The sequence below is a fragment of the Stenella coeruleoalba genome (genome assembly GCF_951394435.1).
Source record: "Stenella coeruleoalba genome assembly, chromosome: 16".
Taxonomy (NCBI): domain Eukaryota; kingdom Metazoa; phylum Chordata; class Mammalia; order Artiodactyla; family Delphinidae; genus Stenella; species Stenella coeruleoalba.
In genome coordinates, this window is record NC_137162.1 from 81,757,893 (window position 1) to 81,763,643 (window position 5,751).

Below are 5,751 nucleotides of genomic sequence, written 5' to 3' on the forward strand. Positions count from 1 at the left end.
CCCTTGGCCCTCGGAGCAGATTCCTCGGGACCCAGGCCTGCCCGGCCGCGGATGGCGCGGCATGAGGCCGGCGGGAAGGCAGCGAGCGGGGATGTTCGTTTTATGAATGAAAAAGATCTCCACGCTCCGCCACGCCAGCCACGAGGAGAGCCTCCCACCCGCGGCCCTGGCTGCTTGGTGTACGGGGAAGGATGGGTGGGGAGCCCGCGCGCGCCCAGGGAAGCGCTCGCAGCGCAGCCGGCTCTGCCTACGCTTCACGCCGGCGTGAGACAGACACAGGTTAGGCAATCGCTTGCTCAAAAACCACAGGAATATTGAAGTCACGCCTCTCTCTGTTTCCGGGCTCTCCGGCACTCAAACAAAGGCTGGGGAGGCGCCGCAGCGCCGGGCGCGGAGCCGAAGCCCTGGGCAGGCCCGGTGCCTGGGGACGGGGCCGCGCGCAGGGGGACCCCTGGGGGGGGAGGCGTGCTGACGCGGCCCTGACAGAACTCTGCGAGTCAGGATCCCGGGTGGGAATCTCAGCTCCTTTACGAACCAGTCCCCCCACCCTGAGCGGTCTGACTACGCTTTCCTAGTCTCTGATCCTGCATCTGTCAGCGACGGTTGCAATGATACTTCTGTGTTGAGAACTCAAGGAAGTCGTTGTAGGTAAACACAGATTGCATACCCGACTTCCTGCTCTAAAATCCTGTGACTCTCCAGTTCAGCTTTGCCCACTGTCGGGCAGCCTGTTTCCAGTTTGTCTTGAAGTTGAAGAGCAGGCCAACCGCGTGCCAGATAGAGCAACACAGAGTTAAAACAACAGACTGGACTTCTCGTCATCTGCAGGGAGCTTAGAACAATGATGTAACCAGGCGTCAGTATCCCCAGATGGGGGATGGTGACAACCCCATCCTCATCTGCCTTCTATAGATAGAGGCACAAAGTGCTGCGTCCTGCCTGCAGTGCTTTGATAAGAGAGTTGCTATAGCGTTGCTACGCTGCTGAGGGGGGCCGGGGCGGGGGGACATGGGTGTAGGTAGGTATGTGATTGAATCATTCGCAAATGCACTTCCTGGGATGCTAGCAATGTCATCACTCACCCCAACCCAACGCAGCCTTCCTGGTGACTACAAAGAAAATAATAACCTCTTACGGTTCTAGTGTGAACAGACATGCCTCACTCCCCACCCCAACCAGTGGTCATGTGTCTGAGAGACCTCCTCTGCTTTGTCATTTTCAGACGGCTTGCCGGGGGCGGGGGGGGGGGGGGGGGGAGGGCTCCTGGAGGGGTATGGAAACACCCCTGTACAGAAGGACCGACAATTCCAGCAACTCTGTCCCTCAGACTGAGCATGATTTTGTTTCCCATGGGGAGGAAGCTCATCTCATACTTCAGAATTCTCCACCTATGCCTTTCCCACCTGCCCCCATCCCATCCCCCCCAATCCCATCCCCCTAAATCAGCTTAACCTTGTACCGCACTGTTGCTAAGGCATTGCTTACTGGGGGGATTGGCATCCTTCAGCTGCTGTGTAGGAGCTGAGGTTACACAGCGATTCCAAGAGTTCACCATAGCCATAATCACTAACGGTTGTCAACATCGTCTATAAAAAGTCCTCTTTCTGTCCCAACGGAGTCATGTACCATGTGTATACAGAAAAGCAATCTTACTTCTCTGATCCTCAGTTTTTTACTATTATAAAATTTAAGGATAGAATTAATTGAACTTTAAATTTCCTTTTAGTTCTAAAAGCCTCTGCATATTAGTTGTTAAGAATGATATAACGTCCTTAATAAAAATGACTCTTATGAAGAAATTTGATCCCAAGATTGAACGGCATATCCATTTTTTTCAAGTCATTAGTATTTTATTAAAGTCTGGGTCTCATGCAGATGGTGAGGCAAGTAATAATACTTCCACTGTAGGACTTGACAGTGTGTCCTCGTCTGTTCAGGCTGCTATAACAAAAATGTCATAGACTGGGTGGCTTAAACAACTGAATTTACTTCTCACAGTTCTAGAGGCTGAGAAGTCTATGATCAAGGCACTGGCAGGTCTGGTGTCTGGTGAGAACACACTTCCTCCATGCCAGACAGCTACCTTCTTTATGTATCCTCACATGGAGAGAGGAAGGGCAGAGCAAGCTCTCCTGTCTCTCCTTACAAGGGCACTAATCCCACTCACAAGGGAGCCACCCTCATGACCTAAGGACCTCCCAAAGGCCCCCCCTTCCTAATATATTACATGGGTGGTTAGGGTTTCTACATATGAATTTTGGGGGATGCAGACATTCAGTCCACAGCACAGTGTGAAATTATATTCTTGTATATAATCTCATTTAATCCTCACAACAACTCTGGAAGATCACCACATTTTCTTAACTTTATGATGTATGTATTTTTACATTTTAATGTTGCTGAAATTGGGAGGTATACTACAATTGACACATACTTCTCTCTCCATGCTTACCTTGAGAATTTCTTATTATATTGATAATGCAGCTTCCAGTCACTTAGAATCATGGAAATATTTTATTATTTCCAGACAAGGAAACTGAGATGAGGAAGCTCAGGATCTCACAACTTTTAATGGTGGATCTAGAACTGGTCTGACTTCAAGTTCAAAACATTTTCCTTTAAACCACAGTTGCTAATGAGGACTTCCCTCACAGTTACTGGTGGACAGTCTAGGGGAGCTCAGGAATGCAGAAGTCCATGCTCCCTTTCTGTAACAGGGAAGAACAAAATCTGACTCCATGTTGGATCTGTTTCTTTTACTTTAACCTTTGCTCTTCATTGCTTTTTGTTGCTATAATCACTAAAAGGGTATTGTCTATAGCTATTGGCATACATAATGGCCTGCCTCGGGGGAACCCTGCCCCTCCACCTGAATGTTAAACTAAAGTGCCTTTGTTCAGCTCACAGGGAGACAATCAGACGCTGTCCACCTGCGGATGCCTGCAGGAAAGAAGAAATTAACATATCCCCTCCTCGAGGCTGGCCATTCCAGGAGGTATTTTGCAAGACAAATGGCCTTTTTACTTTACTTCCTCACTTCTTCCCCCTCTCTGTTCTATAAAAGAAACTGGCATCCAGACGCCAATGAGATGGTTCTTCTGAGACACTAGTCTGCCATCTTCTCAGTCTGCCAGCTTTCCGAATAAAGTAGTATTCCTTGCCTCAACACCTCATCTCTGATTATTGGCCTGTCATGCGGCGAGCAGAGCGAGCTTGGATTCGGTAGCATTTCCTCACCCAGGACCATTGAACGTGCAATTCTCTGCCTTCCCAGGCTCCCCCACCCTCCAGGTTAGGTGCACCTCTAATAAGCTCCTGGACGGACCCTGTGTTATTCCTCTGTAGCCCTATCATTGACTGCTATTTTTGTTTATGTATCTCTCTCCTTTAGACAAGAAGCTCCTCAAGGATTGGGATCATGTCTATCTTGTTTCCCGGGTGTATTTCCTCTGCCATTGTCTGGCTCTGACTAAGTTATCCATTTTTGTGGACCAACTGACTGGTTGTCAGTTCAAGAATATCCATCCGCATACACTTCCTTGAAAAATTCTGGTAGAAGTAATTTTTTTTTTCCTGTAGAAGATGTCAACAGATCCACAGGGACATTTTCTCTGTTTAATTCTGAGGTTCAAATATGTTTAGTTTTTGTTCTTTGGGGTGTGTGTGCGTGTGTGCACACGCACACACACCCCTGCACGTCTTCTCTTAACATCTTTTATTTATTCTTTTTTTTTTTTTTAGATTTAATTTTATTTATTTTTGGCTGTGTTGAGTCTTTTTTGCTGCACACAGGCTTTCTCTAGTTGCGGTGAGTTGGGGCTACTCTTCATTGCGGTGCGTGGGCTTCTCATTGTGGTGGCTTCTCTTGTTGCAGAGCATGGGCTCTAGCTGTGCGGGCTTCAGTAGTTGTGGCACATGGGCTCAGTAGTTGTGGCTCGTTAACTTAGTTGTTCCGCAGCATGTGAGATCTTCCCGGACCAAGGATCAAACTCACGTCCCCTGCATTGGCCGGCAGATTCTTATCCACTGAGCCACCAGGGAAGTCCCTTTTATTTATTCTTGATCTTCTTACTGTTTAACCTGATTATTCCTACTTGGTTCTTTCCTCCTTGATCACCTCCATCTCTATTCTGAACTACTTACAGATCTCAGAAAGGTGGCCCTATGTTTAATTTCTAGTGTCATCCCAGTTACTCCATTTTCCATTGCCTTTTTTCTTTTAAAAGGGAAGCATTTGGACACATCTGAACAACACATTAATAATTAAAATTCTGTGATGCACTGTCATCAAGGCAGAGAAAAACACTGTGTCATGACTTACTTTATGCTCTAGCATGGTTTTTATGCTTAAAGTCCCAGAAACACTCAAGACGTAAGATGTTACTTCTCCTCCTCAAAAAGCACAGAGAGGTTAAACAATTTACTCTGGGCAACACAGCGTTACAAGTAAAACAATCAATCTACTTGGCCCTTTGAATGTTAAGTGTGAAATAGAATGGAATTTAAAGCTTTATCACCTAAAAACAGATGCTGTACTCTCAAGCGTAAGAATCCCTGAAGCACATTTTTAAATGAAAGCTTATGATATTTTTCTTTTGAGTTACCTTTTGTTTATTTGTTTGCTTTTTACAATGGAAGAGGAGTCAGGAAATTTAATAATAAAAATCTACAGCCCAAGAACCGTATGGTCTAAAATAATTAGCATTTAACTAGAAGAAAGCAACCACATCTACCTCTATGCACAGCACACGGCTTCTTTGTGGCCAAGTTAATGAGGAGCAATTATCACTAGCGGCACAAAGCATCCTCTCCAGGGGGTACAACTAGCTTCTTTTCTAGAAGACAGATTCTATAGAGGAAACTTAAAATCCAGCCACTTTCCCCTTCACACATCCTTGACTGGTGCTTAACAGTTTCCTCTGTTAACTTTTTGGATGCCAAATAATGACTGTCTCTGTGTCTCTCCCTGCTCCCTCCAATTCTAGGCTTTTCTTCTCTATAAATCAGGAGACCTGTTCTTGGAAAGCCTGTCCTTCTCTCACTGCATCCTTTGCAAGCAAAAGGTTTAGAATTAAATCTCAGAAGAAGCAAATTGATTCCAATTTACAGGACTCTATATATCTAGGGTATCTTTATAATGCATGGAAACTAATAATATTACCACAAAAGCAATTTGGGCTTCAAATATTTCCTTACGGTTACACATTTCAGCCGTGAAAATTGTAACAGTACTTTCCATTTTCATGGCAGCTTCTCATATATATTCTCTAATCTGATCCTTACAGCAACACAGACTGGCCTGGGAGATGGTGAAACTGAAGGAGGGGCCCAACGCCCATAGTAGGTTCTCACCAGCCATGCTACTACAACTGGACCCCAAACCTAGGCACGATTGTTTAGTCCAAGGGTAGTACCTGACCAGACTAGGCCAATCGGAGAATCTTTTCTTCCTGAAATGTAAAACTGAAATCCAGAGAGAGAATCTGGATGGACCTCTAACACCCGAGTTAAGGAGCGTTGCGGTCCTAGAAAAAGCAATCGAAACAGAGAGTGAAGAATAAAGCAGAAATGCAGAGACAGCAAAGAGAGAGCCTCTGAGGGTCCCACATCCTTGCACGCTTCTGAGACCCAGCTATCCTCATGCTCTTGGGTTCCATAAAACACCCCTCTACCCTAATGCTATTATGATACCGTGTCTTCCTTTCAGAAAAGATAGGGGTTCCGAAAGAAGTTCAGAAACAAAAGATTGGG